The sequence below is a fragment of the Lissotriton vulgaris genome, chromosome 9, assembly GCF_964263255.1.
Source record: "Lissotriton vulgaris chromosome 9, aLisVul1.2, whole genome shotgun sequence".
In the NCBI taxonomy this organism is placed as follows: domain Eukaryota; kingdom Metazoa; phylum Chordata; class Amphibia; order Caudata; family Salamandridae; genus Lissotriton; species Lissotriton vulgaris.
Window position 1 is genome coordinate 847,894,853 of NC_141697.1, and position 18,139 is coordinate 847,912,991.

Below are 18,139 nucleotides of genomic sequence, written 5' to 3' on the forward strand. Positions count from 1 at the left end.
TCTCATGATAGCAGGTGGTTAAATAGAAATTCGCTGCTCAGCTGACCCGGTAGGAGCAAACGTATGCCAAAAATGTACGCAGAATGAGCTTTTCAGTGACTAGCAGCCAGGCACATTTTAGCTCGTTTTACTTGTAAGTGGGGTTAGAAACGCTTTTCAGGCTCAGTACTGCGCTCAAAACATGCAGCCCTGAGGTCTCTCATGATAGCAGGTGGTTAAATAGAAATTCGCTGCTCAGCTGACCCGGCCGGAGCAAACATGCCAAAAATGTACGCAGAATGAGCTTTTCAGTGAATAGCAGCCAGGCACATTCTAGCTAGTTTTACTTGTAAGCGGGTTTGGAAACACTTTTCAGGCTCAGTACTGGGCTAAAAACATGCAGCCCTGAGGTCTCTCATGGTAGCAGGTGGTTAAATAGAAATTCGCTGCTCAGCTGACCCGGTAGGAGCAAACGTATGCCAAAAATGTACGCAGAATGAGCTTTTCAGTGAAGAGCAGCCAGGCACATTTTAGCTAGTTTTACTTGTAAGTGGGGTTGGAAATGCTTTTCGGGCTCAGTACTGGGCTCAAACATGCAGCCCCGAGGTCTCTCATGATTGCAGGTGGTTAAATAGAAATTCGCTGCTCAGCTGACCCGGCAGGACCAAATATATGCCAAAAATGTACGCAGAATGAGCTTTTCAGTGAATAGCAGCCAGGCACATTTTAGCTAGTTTTACTTGTAAGTGGGGTTGGAAACACTTTTCAGGCTCAGTACTGCACTCAAAACATGCAGCCCTAAGGTCTCTCATGATAGCAGGTGGTTAAGTAGAAATTTGCCACTTGGCTGACCCAGCAGGAGCAAACGTATGCCAAAAATGTACACAGAATGAGCTTTTCAGTGAATAGCAGCCAGGCACATTTTAGCTAGTTTTACTTGTAAGTGGGGTTGGAAACGCTTTTCAGGATCAGTACTGGGCTCAAAACATGCACCTCTGAGGTCTCTCCTAATAGGAGGTAGTTAAGTAGAACTTCGCTGCTCAGCTGACCCGGCAGGAGCAAATGTATGCCAAAAATGTACGCAGAATGAGCTTTTCAGTGACTAGCAGCCGGGCACATTTTAGCTCGTTTTACTTGTAAGTGGGGTTGGAAACGCTTTTCAGGCTCAGTACTGCGCTCAAAACATGCAGCCCTGAGGTCTCTCATGATAGCAGGTGGTTAAATAGAAATTCGCTGCTCAGCTGACCCGGCCGGAGCAAACGTATGCCAAAAATGGACGCAGAATGAGCTTTTCAGTGAAGAGCAGCCAGGCACATTCTAGCAAGTTTTACTTGTAAGTGGGGTTGGAAACACTTTTCAGGCTCAGTACTGCGCTCAAAAGATGCAGCCCTGACGTCTCTCATGATGATAGCAGGTGGTTAAGTAGAAATTTGCCACTTGGCTGACCCAGCAGGAGCAAACGTATGCCAAAAATGTACACAGAATGAGCTTTTCAGTGAATAGCAGCCAGGCACATTTTAGCTAGTTTTACTTGTAAGTGGGGTTGGAAACGCTTTTCAGGATCAGTACTGGGCTCAAAACATGCAGCCCTGAGATCTCTCATGATAGCAGGTGGTTAAATAGAAATTCGCTGCTCAGCTGACCCGGCAGGAGCAAATGTATGCCAAAAATGTATGCGGAATGAGCTTTTCAGTGAAGAGCAGCCAGGCACATTTTAGCTAGTTTTACTTGTAAGAGGGGTTGGAAACACTTTTCAGGTTCAGTACTGGGCTCAAAACATGCAGCCCTGAGGTCTCTCATGATAGCAGGTGGTTAAATAGAAATTCGCTGCTCAGCTGACCCGGCAGGACCAAATATATGCCAAAAATGTACGCAGAATGAGCTTTTCAGTGAATAGCAGCCAGGCACATTTTAGCTAGTTTTACTTGTAAGTGGGGTTGGAAACACTTTTCAGGCTCAGTACTGCACTCAAAACATGCAGCCCTAAGGTCTCTCATGATAGCAGGTGGTTAAGTAGAAATTTGCCACTTGGCTGACCCAGCAGGAGCAAACGTATGCCAAAAATGTACACAGAATGAGCTTTTCAGTGAATAGCAGCCAGGCACATTTTAGCTAGTTTTACTTGTAAGTGGGGTTGGAAACGCTTTTCAGGATCAGTACTGGGCTCAAAACATGCAGCTCTGAGGTCTCTCCTGATAGGAGGTAGTTAAGTAGAACTTCGCTGCTCAGCTGACCCGGCAGGAGCAAATGTATGCCAAAAATGTACGCAGAATGAGCTTTTCAGTGACTAGCAGCCAGGCACATTTTAGCTCGTTTTACTTGTAAGTGGGGTTGGAAACGCTTTTCAGGATCAGTACTGGGCTCAAAACATGCAGCCCTGAGGTCTCTCATGATAGCAGGTGGTTAAATAGAAATTCGCTGCTCAGCTGACCCGGCAGGAGCAAATGTATGCCAAAAATGTATGCGGAATGAGCTTTTCAGTGAAGAGCAGCCAGGCACATTTTAGCTAGTTTTACTTGTAAGAGGGGTTGGAAACACTTTTCAGGTTCAGTACTGGGCTCAAAACATGCAGCCCTGAGGTCTCTCATGATAGCAGGTGGTTAAATAGAAATTCGCTGCTCAGCTGACCCGGCAGGAGCAAACGTATGCCAAAAATGTAAGCAGAATGAGCTTTTCAGTGAATAGCAGCCAGGCACATTTTAGCTAGTTTTACTTGTAAGTGGGGTTGGAAATGCTTTTCAGGCTCAGTACTGGTCTCAAAAGATGCAGCTCTGAGGTCTCTCCTGATAGGAGGTAGTTAAGTAGAACTTCGCTGCTCAGCTGACCCGGCAGGAGCAAATGTATGCCAAAAATGTACGCAGAATGAGTTTTTCACTAAAGAGCAGCCAGGCACATTCTAGCAAGTTTTACTTGTAAGTGGGGTTGGAAACGCTTTTCAGGCTCAGTACTGCGCTCAAAAGATGGAGCCCTGAGGTCTCTCATGATAGCAGGTGGTTAAATAGCAATTCGCTGCTCAGCTGACCCGGCAGGAGCAAACGTATGCCAAAAATGTACGCAGAATGAGCTTTTCAGTGAAGAGCAGCCAGGCACATTTTAGCTAGTTTTACTTGTAAGAGGGGTTGGAAACGCTTTTCAGGTTCAGTACTGGGCTCAAAACATGCAGCCCTGAGGTCTCTCATGATAGCAGGTGGTTAAATAGAAATTCGCTGCTCAGCTGACCCGGTAGGAGCAAACGTATGCCAAAAATGTACGCAGAATGAGCTTTTCAGTGACTAGCAGCCAGGCACATTTTAGCTCGTTTTACTTGTAAGTGGGGTTAGAAACGCTTTTCAGGCTCAGTACTGCGCTCAAAACATGCAGCCCTGAGGTCTCTCATGATAGCAGGTGGTTAAATAGAAATTCGCTGCTCTGCTGACCCGGCCGGAGCAAACATGCCAAAAATGTACGCAGAATGAGCTTTTCAGTGAATAGCAGCCAGGCACATTCTAGCTAGTTTTACTTGTAAGCGGGTTTGGAAACGCTTTTCAGGCTCAGTACTGGGCTAAAAACATGCAGCCCTGAGGTCTCTCATGATAGCAGGTGGTTAAATAGAAATTCGCTGCTCAGCTGACCCGGTAGGAGCAAACGTATGCCAAAAATGTACGCAGAATGAGCTTTTCAGTGACTAGCAGCCAGGCACATTTTAGCTCGTTTTACTTGTAAGTGGGGTTAGAAACGCTTTTCAGGCTCAGTACTGCGCTCAAAACATGCAGCCCTGAGGTCTCTCATGATAGCAGGTGGTTAAATAGAAATTCGCTGCTCAGCTGACCCGGCCGGAGCAAACATGCCAAAAATGTACGCAGAATGAGCTTTTCAGTGAATAGCAGCCAGGCACATTCTAGCTAGTTTTACTTGTAAGCGGGTTTGGAAACGCTTTTCAGGCTCAGTACTGGGCTAAAAACATGCAGCCCTGAGGTCTCTCATGATAGCAGGTGGTTAAATAGGAATTCGCTGCTCAGCTGACCCGGTAGGAGCAAACGTATGCCAAAAAGGTACGCAGAATGAGCTTTTCAGTGAAGAGCAGCCAGGCACATTTTAGCTAGTTTTACTTGTAAGTGGGGTTGGAAATGCTTTTCAGGCTCAGTACTGGGCTCAAAAGATGCAGCTCTGAGATCTCTCCTGATAGGAGGTAGTTAAGTAGAACTTCGCTGCTCAGCTGACCCGGCAGGAGCAAATGTATGCCAAAAATGTATGCAGAATGAGCTTTTCAGTGAAGAGCAGCCAGGCACATTCTAGCAAGTTTTACTTGTATGGGGTTGGAAACGCTGTTCAGGCTCAGTACTGCGCTCAAAAGATGCAGCCCTGAGGTCTCTCATGATAGCAGGTGGTTAAAAGAAATTTGCCATTTGGCTGACCCAGCAGGAGCAAATGTATGCCAAAAATGTACGCAGAATGAGCTTTTCAGTGAATAGCAGCCAGGCACATTTTAGCTAGTTTTACTTGTAAGTGGGGTTGGAAACACTTTTCAGGCTCAGTACTGCACTCAAAACATGCAGCCCTAAGGTCTCTCATGATAGCAGGTGGTTAAATAGAAATTCGCTGCTCAGCTGACCCGGCAGGAGCAAACGTATGCCAAAAATGTATGCAGAATGAGCTTTTCAGTGAAGAGCTGCCAGGCACATTTTAGCTAGTTTTACTTGTAAGTGGGGTTGGAAATGCTTTTCGGGCTCAGTACTGCACTCAAAACATGCAGCCCTAAGGTCTCTCATGATAGCAGGTGGTTAAGTAGAAATTTGCCACTTGGCTGACCCAGCAGGAGCAAACGTATGCCAAAAATGTACACAGAATGAGCTTTTCAGTGAATAGCAGCCAGGCACATTTTAGCTAGTTTTACTTGTAAGTGGGGTTGGAAACGCTTTTCAGGATCAGTACTGGGCTCAAAACATGCAGCTCTGAGGTCTCTCCTGATAGGAGGTAGTTAAGTAGAACTTTGCTGCTCAGCTGACCCGGCAGGAGCAAATGTATGCCAAAAATGTACGCAGAATGAGCTTTTCAGTGACTAGCAGCCAGGCACATTTTAGCTCGTTTTACTTGTAAGTGGGGTTGGAAACGCTTTTCAGGATCAGTACTGGGCTCAAAACATGCAGCCCTGAGGTCTCTCATGATAGCAGGTGGTTAAATAGAAATTCGCTGCTCAGCTGACCCGGCAGGAGCAAATGTATGCCAAAAATGTATGCAGAATGAGCTTTTCAGTGAAGAGCAGCCAGGCACATTTTAGCTAGTTTTACTTGTAAGAGGGGTTGGAAACACTTTTCAGGTTCAGTACTGGGCTCAAAACATGCAGCCCTGAGGTCTCTCATGATAGCAGGTGGTTAAATAGAAATTCGCTGCTCAGCTGACCCGGCAGGAGCAAACGTATGCCAAAAATGTAAGCAGAATGAGCTTTTCAGTGAATAGCAGCCAGGCACATTTTAGCTAGTTTTACTTGTAAGTGGGGTTGGAAATGCTTTTCAGGCTCAGTACTGGGCTCAAAAGATGCAGCTCTGAGGTCTCTCCTGATAGGAGGTAGTTAAGTAGAACTTCGCTGCTCAGCTGACCCGGCAGGAGCAAATGTATGCCAAAAATGTACGCAGAATGAGCTTTTCACTAAAGAGCAGCCAGGCACATTCTAGCAAGTTTTACTTGTAAGTGGGGTTGGAAACGCTTTTCAGGCTCAGTACTGCGCTCAAAAGATGCAGCCCTGAGGTCTCTCATGATAGCAGGTGGTTAAATAGAAATTCGCTGCTCAGCTGACCCGGCAGGAGCAAACGTATGCCAAAAATGTACGCAGAATGAGCTTTACAGTGAAGAGCAGCCAGGCACATTTTAGCTAGTTTTACTTGTAAGAGGGGTTGGAAACGCTTTTCAGGTTCAGTACTGGGCTCAAAACATGCAGCCCTGAGGTCTCTCATGATAGCAGGTGGTTAAATAGAAATTCGCTGCTCAGCTGACCCGGTAGGAGCAAACGTATGCCAAAAATGTACGCAGAATGAGCTTTTCAGTGACTAGCAGCCAGGCACATTTTAGCTCGTTTTACTTGTAAGTGGGGTTAGAAACGCTTTTCAGGCTCAGTACTGCCCTCAAAACATGCAGCCCTGAGGTCTCTCATGATAGCAGGTGGTTAAATAGAAATTCGCTGCTCAGCTGACCCGGCCGGAGCAAACATGCCAAAAATGTACGCAGAATGAGCTTTTCAGTGAATAGCAGCCAGGCACATTCTAGCTAGTTTTACTTGTAAGCGGGTTTGGAAATGCTTTTCAGGCTCAGTACTGGGCTAAAAACATGCAGCCCTGAGGTCTCTCATGATAGCAGGTGGTTAAATAGAAATTCGCTGCTCAGCTGACCCGGCCGGAGCAAACGTATGCCAAAAATGTACGCAGAATGAGCTTTTCAGTGAAGAGCAGCCAGGCACATTCTAGCAAGTTTTACTTGTAAGTGGGGTTGGAAACACTTTTCAGGCTCAGTACTGCGCTCAAAAGATGCAGCCCTGACGTCTCTCATGATGATAGCAGGTGGTTAAGTAGAAATTTGCCACTTGGCTGACCCAGCAGGAGCAAACGTATGCCAAAAATGTACACAGAATGAGCTTTTCAGTGAATAGCAGCCAGGCACATTTTAGCTAGTTTTACTTGTAAGTGTGGTTGGAAACGCTTTTCAGGATCATTACTGGGCTCAAAACATGCAGCCCTGAGGTCTCTCATGATAGCAGGTGGTTAAATAGAAATTCGCTGCTCAGCTGACCCGGCAGGAGCAAACGTATGCCAAAAATGTATGCAGAATGAGCTTTTCAGTGAAGAGCTGCCAGGCACATTTTAGCTAGTTTTACTTGTAAGTGGGGTTGGAAATGCTTTTCGGGCTCAGTACTGGGCTCAAACATGCAGCCCTGAGGTCTCTCATGATTGCAGGTGGTTAAATAGAAATTTGCTGCTCAGCTGACCCGGCAGGACCAAATATATGCCAAAAATGTACGCAGAATGAGCTTTTCAGTGAATAGCAGCCAGGCACATTTTAGCTAGTTTTACTTGTAAGTGGGGTTGGAAACACTTTTCAGGCTCAGTACTGCACTCAAAACATGCAGCCCTAAGGTCTCTCATGATAGCAGGTGGTTAAGTAGAAATTTGCCACTTGGCTGACCAGCAGGAGCAAACGTATGCCAAAAATGTACACAGAATGAGCTTTTCAGTGAATAGCAGCCAGGCACATTTTAGCTAGTTTTACTTGTAAGTGGGGTTGGAAACGCTTTTCAGGATCAGTACTGGGCTCAAAACATGCAGCTCTGAGGTCTCTCCTGATAGGAGGTAGTTAAGTAGAACTTCGCTGCTCAGCTGACCCGGCAGGAGCAAATGTATGCCAAAAATGTACGCAGAATGAGCTTTTCAGTGATTAGCAGCCAGGCACATTTTAGCTCGTTTTACTTGTAAGTGGGGTTGGAAACGCTTTTCAGGATCAGTACTGGGCTCAAAACATGCAGCCCTGAGGTCTCTCATGATAGCAGGTGGTTAAATAGAAATTCGCTGCTCAGCTGACCCGGCAGGAGCAAATGTATGCCAAAAATGTATGCAGAATGAGCTTTTCAGTGAAGAGCAGCCAGGCACATTTTAGCTAGTTTTACTTGTAAGAGGGGTTGGAAATGCTTTTCAGGCTCAGTACTGGGCTCAAAAGATGCAGCTCTGAGGTCTCTCCTGATAGGAGGTAGTTAAGTAGAACTTCGCTGCTCAGCTGACCCGGCAGGAGCAAATGTATGCCAAAAATGTACGCAGAATGAGCTTTTCAGTGAAGAGCAGCCAGGCACATTTTAGCTAGTTTTACTTGTAAGTGGGGTTGGAAATGCTTTTCAGGCTCAGTACTGGGCTCAAAAGATGCAGCTCTGAGGTCTCTCCTGATAGGAGGTAGTTAAGTAGAACTTCGCTGCTCAGCTGACCCGGCAGGAGCAAATGTTCAGTACTGGGCTCAAAACATGCAGCCCTGAGGTCTCTCATGGTAGCAGGTGGTTAAATAGAAATTCGCTGCTCAGCTGACCCGGTAGGAGCAAACGTATGCCAAAAATGTACGCAGAATGAGCTTTTCAGTGACTAGCAGCCAGGCACATTTTAGCTCGTTTTACTTGTAAGTGGGGTTAGAAACGCTTTTCAGGCTCAGTACTGCGCTCAAAACATGCAGCCCTGAGGTCTCTCATGATAGCAGGTGGTTAAATAGAAATTCGCTGCTCAGCTGACCCGGCCGGAGCAAACATGCCAAAAATGTACGCAGAATGAGCTTTTCAGTGAATAGCAGCCAGGCACATTCTAGCTAGTTTTACTTGTAAGCGGGTTTGGAAACGCTTTTCAGGCTCAGTACTGGGCTAAAAACATGCAGCCCTGAGGTCTCTCATGATAGCAGGTGGTTAAATAGAAATTCGCTGCTCAGCTGACCCGGCAGGAGCAAATGTATGCCAAAAATGTATGCAGAATGAGCTTTTCAGTGAAGAGCAGCCAGGCACATTTTAGCTAGTTTTACTTGTAAGTGGGGTTGGAAACGCTTTTCAGGATCAGTACTGGGCTCAAAACATGCAGCCCTGAGGTCTCTCATGATAGCAGGTGGTTAAATAGAAATTCGCTGCTCAGCTGACCCGGCAGGAGCAAATGTATGCCAAAAATGTATGCAGAATGAGCTTTTCAGTGAAGAGCAGCCAGGCACATTTTAGCTAGTTTTACTTGTAAGAGGGGTTGGAAATGCTTTTCAGGCTCAGTACTGGGCTCAAAAGATGCAGCTCTGAGGTCTCTCCTGATAGGAGGTAGTTAAGTAGAACTTCGCTGCTCAGCTGACCCGGCAGGAGCAAATGTATGCCAAAAATGTACGCAGAATGAGCTTTTCAGTGAAGAGCAGCCAGGCACATTTTAGCTAGTTTTACTTGTAAGTGGGGTTGGAAATGCTTTTCAGGCTCAGTACTGGGCTCAAAAGATGCAGCTCTGAGGTCTCTCCTGATAGGAGGTAGTTAAGTAGAACTTCGCTGCTCAGCTGACCCGGCAGGAGCAAATGTTCAGTACTGGGCTCAAAACATGCAGCCCTGAGGTCTCTCATGGTAGCAGGTGGTTAAATAGAAATTCGCTGCTCAGCTGACCCGGTAGGAGCAAACGTATGCCAAAAATGTACGCAGAATGAGCTTTTCAGTGACTAGCAGCCAGGCACATTTTAGCTCGTTTTACTTGTAAGTGGGGTTAGAAATGTTTTTCAGGCTCAGTACTGCGCTCAAAACATGCAGCCCTGAGGTCTCTCATGATAGCAGGTGGTTAAATAGAAATTCGCTGCTCAGCTGACCCGGCCGGAGCAAACATGCCAAAAATGTACGCAGAATGAGCTTTTCAGTGAATAGCAGCCAGGCACATTCTAGCTAGTTTTACTTGTAAGCGGGTTTGGAAATGCTTTTCAGGCTCAGTACTGGGCTAAAAACATGCAGCCCTGAGGTCTCTCATGATAGCAGGTGGTTAAATAGAAATTCGCTGCTCAGCTGACCCGGCCGGAGCAAACGTATGCCAAAAATGTACGCAGAATGAGCTTTTCAGTGAAGAGCAGCCAGGCACATTCTAGCAAGTTTTACTTGTAAGTGGGGTTGGAAACACTTTTCAGGCTCAGTACTGCGCTCAAAAGATGCAGCCCTGACGTCTCTCATGATGATAGCAGGTGGTTAAGTAGAAATTTGCCACTTGGCTGACCCAGCAGGAGCAAACGTATGCCAAAAATGTACACAGAATGAGCTTTTCAGTGAATAGCAGCCAGGCACATTTTAGCTAGTTTTACTTGTAAGTGTGGTTGGAAACGCTTTTCAGGATCATTACTGGGCTCAAAACATGCAGCCCTGAGGTCTCTCATGATAGCAGGTGGTTAAATAGAAATTCGCTGCTCAGCTGACCCGGCAGGAGCAAACGTATGCCAAAAATGTATGCAGAATGAGCTTTTCAGTGAAGAGCTGCCAGGCACATTTTAGCTAGTTTTACTTGTAAGTGGGGTTGGAAATGCTTTTCGGGCTCAGTACTGGGCTCAAACATGCAGCCCTGAGGTCTCTCATGATTGCAGGTGGTTAAATAGAAATTTGCTGCTCAGCTGACCCGGCAGGACCAAATATATGCCAAAAATGTACGCAGAATGAGCTTTTCAGTGAATAGCAGCCAGGCACATTTTAGCTAGTTTAACTTGTAAGTGGGGTTGGAAACACTTTTCAGGCTCAGTACTGCACTCAAAACATGCAGCCCTAAGGTCTCTCGTGATAGCAGGTGGTTAAGTAGAAATTTGCCACTTGGCTGACCCAGCAGGAGCAAACGTATGCCAAAAATGTACACAGAATGAGCTTTTCAGTGAATAGCAGCCAGGCACATTTTAGCTAGTTTTACTTGTAAGTGGGGTTGGAAACGCTTTTCAGGATCAGTACTGGGCTCAAAACATGCAGCTCTGAGGTCTCTCCTGATAGGAGGTAGTTAAGTAGAACTTCGCTGCTCAGCTGACCCGGCAGGAGCAAATGTATGCCAAAAATGTACGCAGAATGAGCTTTTCAGTGATTAGCAGCCAGGCACATTTTAGCTCGTTTTACTTGTAAGTGGGGTTGGAAACGCTTTTCAGGATCAGTACTGGGCTCAAAACATGCAGCCCTGAGGTCTCTCATGATAGCAGGTGGTTAAATAGAAATTCGCTGCTCAGCTGACCCGGCAGGAGCAAATGTATGCCAAAAATGTATGCAGAATGAGCTTTTCAGTGAAGAGCAGCCAGGCACATTTTAGCTAGTTTTACTTGTAAGAGGGGTTGGAAATGCTTTTCAGGCTCAGTACTGGGCTCAAAAGATGCAGCTCTGAGGTCTCTCCTGATAGGAGGTAGTTAAGTAGAACTTCGCTGCTCAGCTGACCCGGCAGGAGCAAATGTATGCCAAAAATGTACGCAGAATGAGCTTTTCAGTGAAGAGCAGCCAGGCACATTTTAGCTAGTTTTACTTGTAAGTGGGGTTGGAAATGCTTTTCAGGCTCAGTACTGGGCTCAAAAGATGCAGCTCTGAGGTCTCTCCTGATAGGAGGTAGTTAAGTAGAACTTCGCTGCTCAGCTGACCCGGCTGGAGCAAATGTTCAGTACTGGGCTCAAAACATGCAGCCCTGAGGTCTCTCATGGTAGCAGGTGGTTAAATAGAAATTCGCTGCTCAGCTGACCCGGTAGGAGCAAACGTATGCCAAAAATGTACGCAGAATGAGCTTTTCAGTGACTAGCAGCCAGGCACATTTTAGCTCGTTTTACTTGTAAGTGGGGTTAGAAACGCTTCTCAGGCTCAGTACTGCGCTCAAAACATGCAGCCCTGAGGTCTCTCATGATAGCAGGTGGTTAAATAGAAATTCGCTGCTCAGCTGACCCGGCCGGAGCAAACATGCCAAAAATGTACGCAGAATGAGCTTTTCAGTGAATAGCAGCCAGGCACATTCTAGCTAGTTTTACTTGTAAGCGGGTTTGGAAACGCTTTTCAGGCTCAGTACTGGGCTAAAAACATGCAGCCCTGAGGTCTCTCATGATAGCAGGTGGTTAAATAGAAATTCGCTGCTCAGCTGACCCGGCAGGAGCAAATGTATGCCAAAAATGTATGCAGAATGAGCTTTTCAGTGAAGAGCAGCCAGGCACATTTTAGCTAGTTTTACTTGTAAGTGGGGTTGGAAACGCTTTTCAGGATCAGTACTGGGCTCAAAACATGCAGCCCTGAGGTCTCTCATGATAGCAGGTGGTTAAATAGAAATTCGCTGCTCAGCTGACCCGGCAGGAGCAAATGTATGCCAAAAATGTATGCAGAATGAGCTTTTCAGTGAAGAGCAGCCAGGCACATTTTAGCTAGTTTTACTTGTAAGAGGGGTTGGAAATGCTTTTCAGGCTCAGTACTGGGCTCAAAAGATGCAGCTCTGAGGTCTCTCCTGATAGGAGGTAGTTAAGTAGAACTTCGCTGCTCAGCTGACCCGGCAGGAGCAAATGTATGCCAAAAATGTACGCAGAATGAGCTTTTCAGTGAAGAGCAGCCAGGCACATTTTAGCTAGTTTTACTTGTAAGTGGGGTTGGAAATGCTTTTCAGGCTCAGTACTGGGCTCAAAAGATGCAGCTCTGAGGTCTCTCCTGATAGGAGGTAGTTAAGTAGAACTTCGCTGCTCAGCTGACCCGGCAGGAGCAAATGTTCAGTACTGGGCTCAAAACATGCAGCCCTGAGGTCTCTCATGGTAGCAGGTGGTTAAATAGAAATTCGCTGCTCAGCTGACCCGGTAGGAGCAAACGTATGCCAAAAATGTACGCAGAATGAGCTTTTCAGTGACTAGCAGCCAGGCACATTTTAGCTCGTTTTACTTGTAAGTGGGGTTAGAAACGCTTTTCAGGCTCAGTACTGCGCTCAAAACATGCAGCCCTGAGGTCTCTCATGATAGCAGGTGGTTCAATAGAAATTCGCTGCTCAGCTGACCCGGCCGGAGCAAACATGCCAAAAATGTACGCAGAATGAGCTTTTCAGTGAATAGCAGCCAGGCACATTCTAGCTAGTTTTACTTGTAAGCGGGTTTGGAAACGCTTTTCAGGCTCAGTACTGGGCTAAAAACATGCAGCCCTGAGGTCTCTCATGATAGCAGGTGGTTAAATAGAAATTCGCTGCTCAGCTGACCCGGCAGGAGCAAACGTATGCCAAAAATGTAAGGAGAATGAGCTTTTCAGTGAATAGCAGCCAGGCACATTTTAGCTAGTTTTACTTGTAAGTGGGGTTGGAAATGCTTTTCAGGCTCAGTACTGGGCTCAAAAGATGCAGCTCTGAGGTCTCTCCTGATAGGAGGTAGTTAAGTAGAACTTCGCTGCTCAGCTGACCCGGCAGGAGCAAATGTATGCCAAAAATGTACGCAGAATGAGCTTTTCACTAAAGAGCAGCCAGGCACATTCTAGCAAGTTTTACTTGTAAGTGGGGTTGGAAACGCTTTTCAGGCTCAGTACTGCGCTCAAAAGATGCAGCCCTGAGGTCTCTCATGATAGCAGGTGGTTAAATAGAAATTCGCTGCTCAGCTGACCCGGCAGGAGCAAATGTTCAGTACTGGGCTCAAAACATGCAGCCCTGAGGTCTCTCATGGTAGCAGGTGGTTAAATAGAAATTCGCTGCTCAGCTGACCCGGTAGGAGCAAACGTATGCCAAAAATGTACGCAGAATGAGCTTTTCAGTGACTAGCAGCCAGGCACATTTTAGCTCGTTTTACTTGTAAGTGGGGTTAGAAATGTTTTTCAGGCTCAGTACTGCGCTCAAAACATGCAGCCCTGAGGTCTCTCATGATAGCAGGTGGTTAAATAGAAATTCGCTGCTCAGCTGACCCGGCCGGAGCAAACATGCCAAAAATGTACGCAGAATGAGCTTTTCAGTGAATAGCAGCCAGGCACATTCTAGCTAGTTTTACTTGTAAGCGGGTTTGGAAATGCTTTTCAGGCTCAGTACTGGGCTAAAAACATGCAGCCCTGAGGTCTCTCATGATAGCAGGTGGTTAAATAGAAATTCGCTGCTCAGCTGACCCGGCCGGAGCAAACGTATGCCAAAAATGTACGCAGAATGAGCTTTTCAGTGAAGAGCAGCCAGGCACATTCTAGCAAGTTTTACTTGTAAGTGGGGTTGGAAACGCTTTTCAGGATCAGTACTGGGCTCAAAACATGCAGCCCTGAGGTCTCTCATGATAGCAGGTGGTTAAATAGAAATTCGCTGCTCAGCTGACCCGGCAGGAGCAAATGTATGCCAAAAATGTATGCAGAATGAGCTTTTCAGTGAAGAGCAGCCAGGCACATTTTAGCTAGTTTTACTTGTAAGAGGGGTTGGAAATGCTTTTCAGGCTCAGTACTGGGCTCAAAAGATGCAGCTCTGAGGTCTCTCCTGATAGGAGGTAGTTAAGTAGAACTTCGCTGCTCAGCTGACCCGGCAGGAGCAAATGTATGCCAAAAATGTACGCAGAATGAGCTTTTCAGTGAAGAGCAGCCAGGCACATTTTAGCTAGTTTTACTTGTAAGTGGGGTTGGAAATGCTTTTCAGGCTCAGTACTGGGCTCAAAAGATGCAGCTCTGAGGTCTCTCCTGATAGGAGGTAGTTAAGTAGAACTTCGCTGCTCAGCTGACCCGGCAGGAGCAAATGTTCAGTACTGGGCTCAAAACATGCAGCCCTGAGGTCTCTCATGGTAGCAGGTGGTTAAATAGAAATTCGCTGCTCAGCTGACCCGGTAGGAGCAAACGTATGCCAAAAATGTACGCAGAATGAGCTTTTCAGTGACTAGCAGCCAGGCACATTTTAGCTCGTTTTACTTGTAAGTGGGGTTAGAAATGTTTTTCAGGCTCAGTACTGCGCTCAAAACATGCAGCCCTGAGGTCTCTCATGATAGCAGGTGGTTAAATAGAAATTCGCTGCTCAGCTGACCCGGCCGGAGCAAACATGCCAAAAATGTACGCAGAATGAGCTTTTCAGTGAATAGCAGCCAGGCACATTCTAGCTAGTTTTACTTGTAAGCGGGTTTGGAAATGCTTTTCAGGCTCAGTACTGGGCTAAAAACATGCAGCCCTGAGGTCTCTCATGATAGCAGGTGGTTAAATAGAAATTCGCTGCTCAGCTGACCCGGCCGGAGCAAACGTATGCCAAAAATGTACGCAGAATGAGCTTTTCAGTGAAGAGCAGCCAGGCACATTCTAGCAAGTTTTACTTGTAAGTGGGGTTGGAAACACTTTTCAGGCTCAGTACTGCGCTCAAAAGATGCAGCCCTGACGTCTCTCATGATGATAGCAGGTGGTTAAGTAGAAATTTGCCACTTGGCTGACCCAGCAGGAGCAAACGTATGCCAAAAATGTACACAGAATGAGCTTTTCAGTGAATAGCAGCCAGGCACATTTTAGCTAGTTTTACTTGTAAGTGTGGTTGGAAACGCTTTTCAGGATCATTACTGGGCTCAAAACATGCAGCCCTGAGGTCTCTCATGATAGCAGGTGGTTAAATAGAAATTCGCTGCTCAGCTGACCCGGCAGGAGCAAACGTATGCCAAAAATGTATGCAGAATGAGCTTTTCAGTGAAGAGCTGCCAGGCACATTTTAGCTAGTTTTACTTGTAAGTGGGGTTGGAAATGCTTTTCGGGCTCAGTACTGGGCTCAAACATGCAGCCCTGAGGTCTCTCATGATTGCAGGTGGTTAAATAGAAATTTGCTGCTCAGCTGACCCGGCAGGACCAAATATATGCCAAAAATGTACGCAGAATGAGCTTTTCAGTGAATAGCAGCCAGGCACATTTTAGCTAGTTTAACTTGTAAGTGGGGTTGGAAACACTTTTCAGGCTCAGTACTGCACTCAAAACATGCAGCCCTAAGGTCTCTCGTGATAGCAGGTGGTTAAGTAGAAATTTGCCACTTGGCTGACCCAGCAGGAGCAAACGTATGCCAAAAATGTACACAGAATGAGCTTTTCAGTGAATAGCAGCCAGGCACATTTTAGCTAGTTTTACTTGTAAGTGGGGTTGGAAACGCTTTTCAGGATCAGTACTGGGCTCAAAACATGCAGCTCTGAGGTCTCTCCTGATAGGAGGTAGTTAAGTAGAACTTCGCTGCTCAGCTGACCCGGCAGGAGCAAATGTATGCCAAAAATGTACGCAGAATGAGCTTTTCAGTGATTAGCAGCCAGGCACATTTTAGCTCGTTTTACTTGTAAGTGGGGTTGGAAACGCTTTTCAGGATCAGTACTGGGCTCAAAACATGCAGCCCTGAGGTCTCTCATGATAGCAGGTGGTTAAATAGAAATTCGCTGCTCAGCTGACCCGGCAGGAGCAAATGTATGCCAAAAATGTATGCAGAATGAGCTTTTCAGTGAAGAGCAGCCAGGCACATTTTAGCTAGTTTTACTTGTAAGAGGGGTTGGAAATGCTTTTCAGGCTCAGTACTGGGCTCAAAAGATGCAGCTCTGAGGTCTCTCCTGATAGGAGGTAGTTAAGTAGAACTTCGCTGCTCAGCTGACCCGGCAGGAGCAAATGTATGCCAAAAATGTACGCAGAATGAGCTTTTCAGTGAAGAGCAGCCAGGCACATTTTAGCTAGTTTTACTTGTAAGTGGGGTTGGAAATGCTTTTCAGGCTCAGTACTGGGCTCAAAAGATGCAGCTCTGAGGTCTCTCCTGATAGGAGGTAGTTAAGTAGAACTTCGCTGCTCAGCTGACCCGGCTGGAGCAAATGTTCAGTACTGGGCTCAAAACATGCAGCCCTGAGGTCTCTCATGGTAGCAGGTGGTTAAATAGAAATTCGCTGCTCAGCTGACCCGGTAGGAGCAAACGTATGCCAAAAATGTACGCAGAATGAGCTTTTCAGTGACTAGCAGCCAGGCACATTTTAGCTCGTTTTACTTGTAAGTGGGGTTAGAAACGCTTCTCAGGCTCAGTACTACGCTCAAAACATGCAGCCCTGAGGTCTCTCATGATAGCAGGTGGTTAAATAGAAATTCGCTGCTCAGCTGACCCGGCCGGAGCAAACATGCCAAAAATGTACGCAGAATGAGCTTTTCAGTGAATAGCAGCCAGGCACATTCTAGCTAGTTTTACTTGTAAGCGGGTTTGGAAACGCTTTTCAGGCTCAGTACTGGGCTAAAAACATGCAGCCCTGAGGTCTCTCATGATAGCAGGTGGTTAAATAGAAATTCGCTGCTCAGCTGACCCGGCAGGAGCAAATGTATGCCAAAAATGTATGCAGAATGAGCTTTTCAGTGAAGAGCAGCCAGGCACATTTTAGCTAGTTTTACTTGTAAGTGGGGTTGGAAACGCTTTTCAGGATCAGTACTGGGCTCAAAACATGCAGCCCTGAGGTCTCTCATGATAGCAGGTGGTTAAATAGAAATTCGCTGCTCAGCTGACCCGGCAGGAGCAAATGTATGCCAAAAATGTATGCAGAATGAGCTTTTCAGTGAAGAGCAGCCAGGCACATTTTAGCTAGTTTTACTTGTAAGAGGGGTTGGAAATGCTTTTCAGGCTCAGTACTGGGCTCAAAAGATGCAGCTCTGAGGTCTCTCCTGATAGGAGGTAGTTAAGTAGAACTTCGCTGCTCAGCTGACCCGGCAGGAGCAAATGTATGCCAAAAATGTACGCAGAATGAGCTTTTCAGTGAAGAGCAGCCAGGCACATTTTAGCTAGTTTTACTTGTAAGTGGGGTTGGAAATGCTTTTCAGGCTCAGTACTGGGCTCAAAAGATGCAGCTCTGAGGTCTCTCCTGATAGGAGGTAGTTAAGTAGAACTTCGCTGCTCAGCTGACCCGGCAGGAGCAAATGTTCAGTACTGGGCTCAAAACATGCAGCCCTGAGGTCTCTCATGGTAGCAGGTGGTTAAATAGAAATTCGCTGCTCAGCTGACCCGGTAGGAGCAAACGTATGCCAAAAATGTACGCAGAATGAGCTTTTCAGTGACTAGCAGCCAGGCACATTTTAGCTCGTTTTACTTGTAAGTGGGGTTAGAAACGCTTTTCAGGCTCAGTACTGCGCTCAAAACATGCAGCCCTGAGGTCTCTCATGATAGCAGGTGGTTCAATAGAAATTCGCTGCTCAGCTGACCCGGCCGGAGCAAACATGCCAAAAATGTACGCAGAATGAGCTTTTCAGTGAATAGCAGCCAGGCACATTCTAGCTAGTTTTACTTGTAAGCGGGTTTGGAAACGCTTTTCAGGCTCAGTACTGGGCTAAAAACATGCAGCCCTGAGGTCTCTCATGATAGCAGGTGGTTAAATAGAAATTCGCTGCTCAGCTGACCCGGCAGGAGCAAACGTATGCCAAAAATGTAAGGAGAATGAGCTTTTCAGTGAATAGCAGCCAGGCACATTTTAGCTAGTTTTACTTGTAAGTGGGGTTGGAAATGCTTTTCAGGCTCAGTACTGGGCTCAAAAGATGCAGCTCTGAGGTCTCTCCTGATAGGAGGTAGTTAAGTAGAACTTCGCTGCTCAGCTGACCCGGCAGGAGCAAATGTATGCCAAAAATGTACGCAGAATGAGCTTTTCACTAAAGAGCAGCCAGGCACATTCTAGCAAGTTTTACTTGTAAGTGGGGTTGGAAACGCTTTTCAGGCTCAGTACTGCGCTCAAAAGATGCAGCCCTGAGGTCTCTCATGATAGCAGGTGGTTAAATAGAAATTCGCTGCTC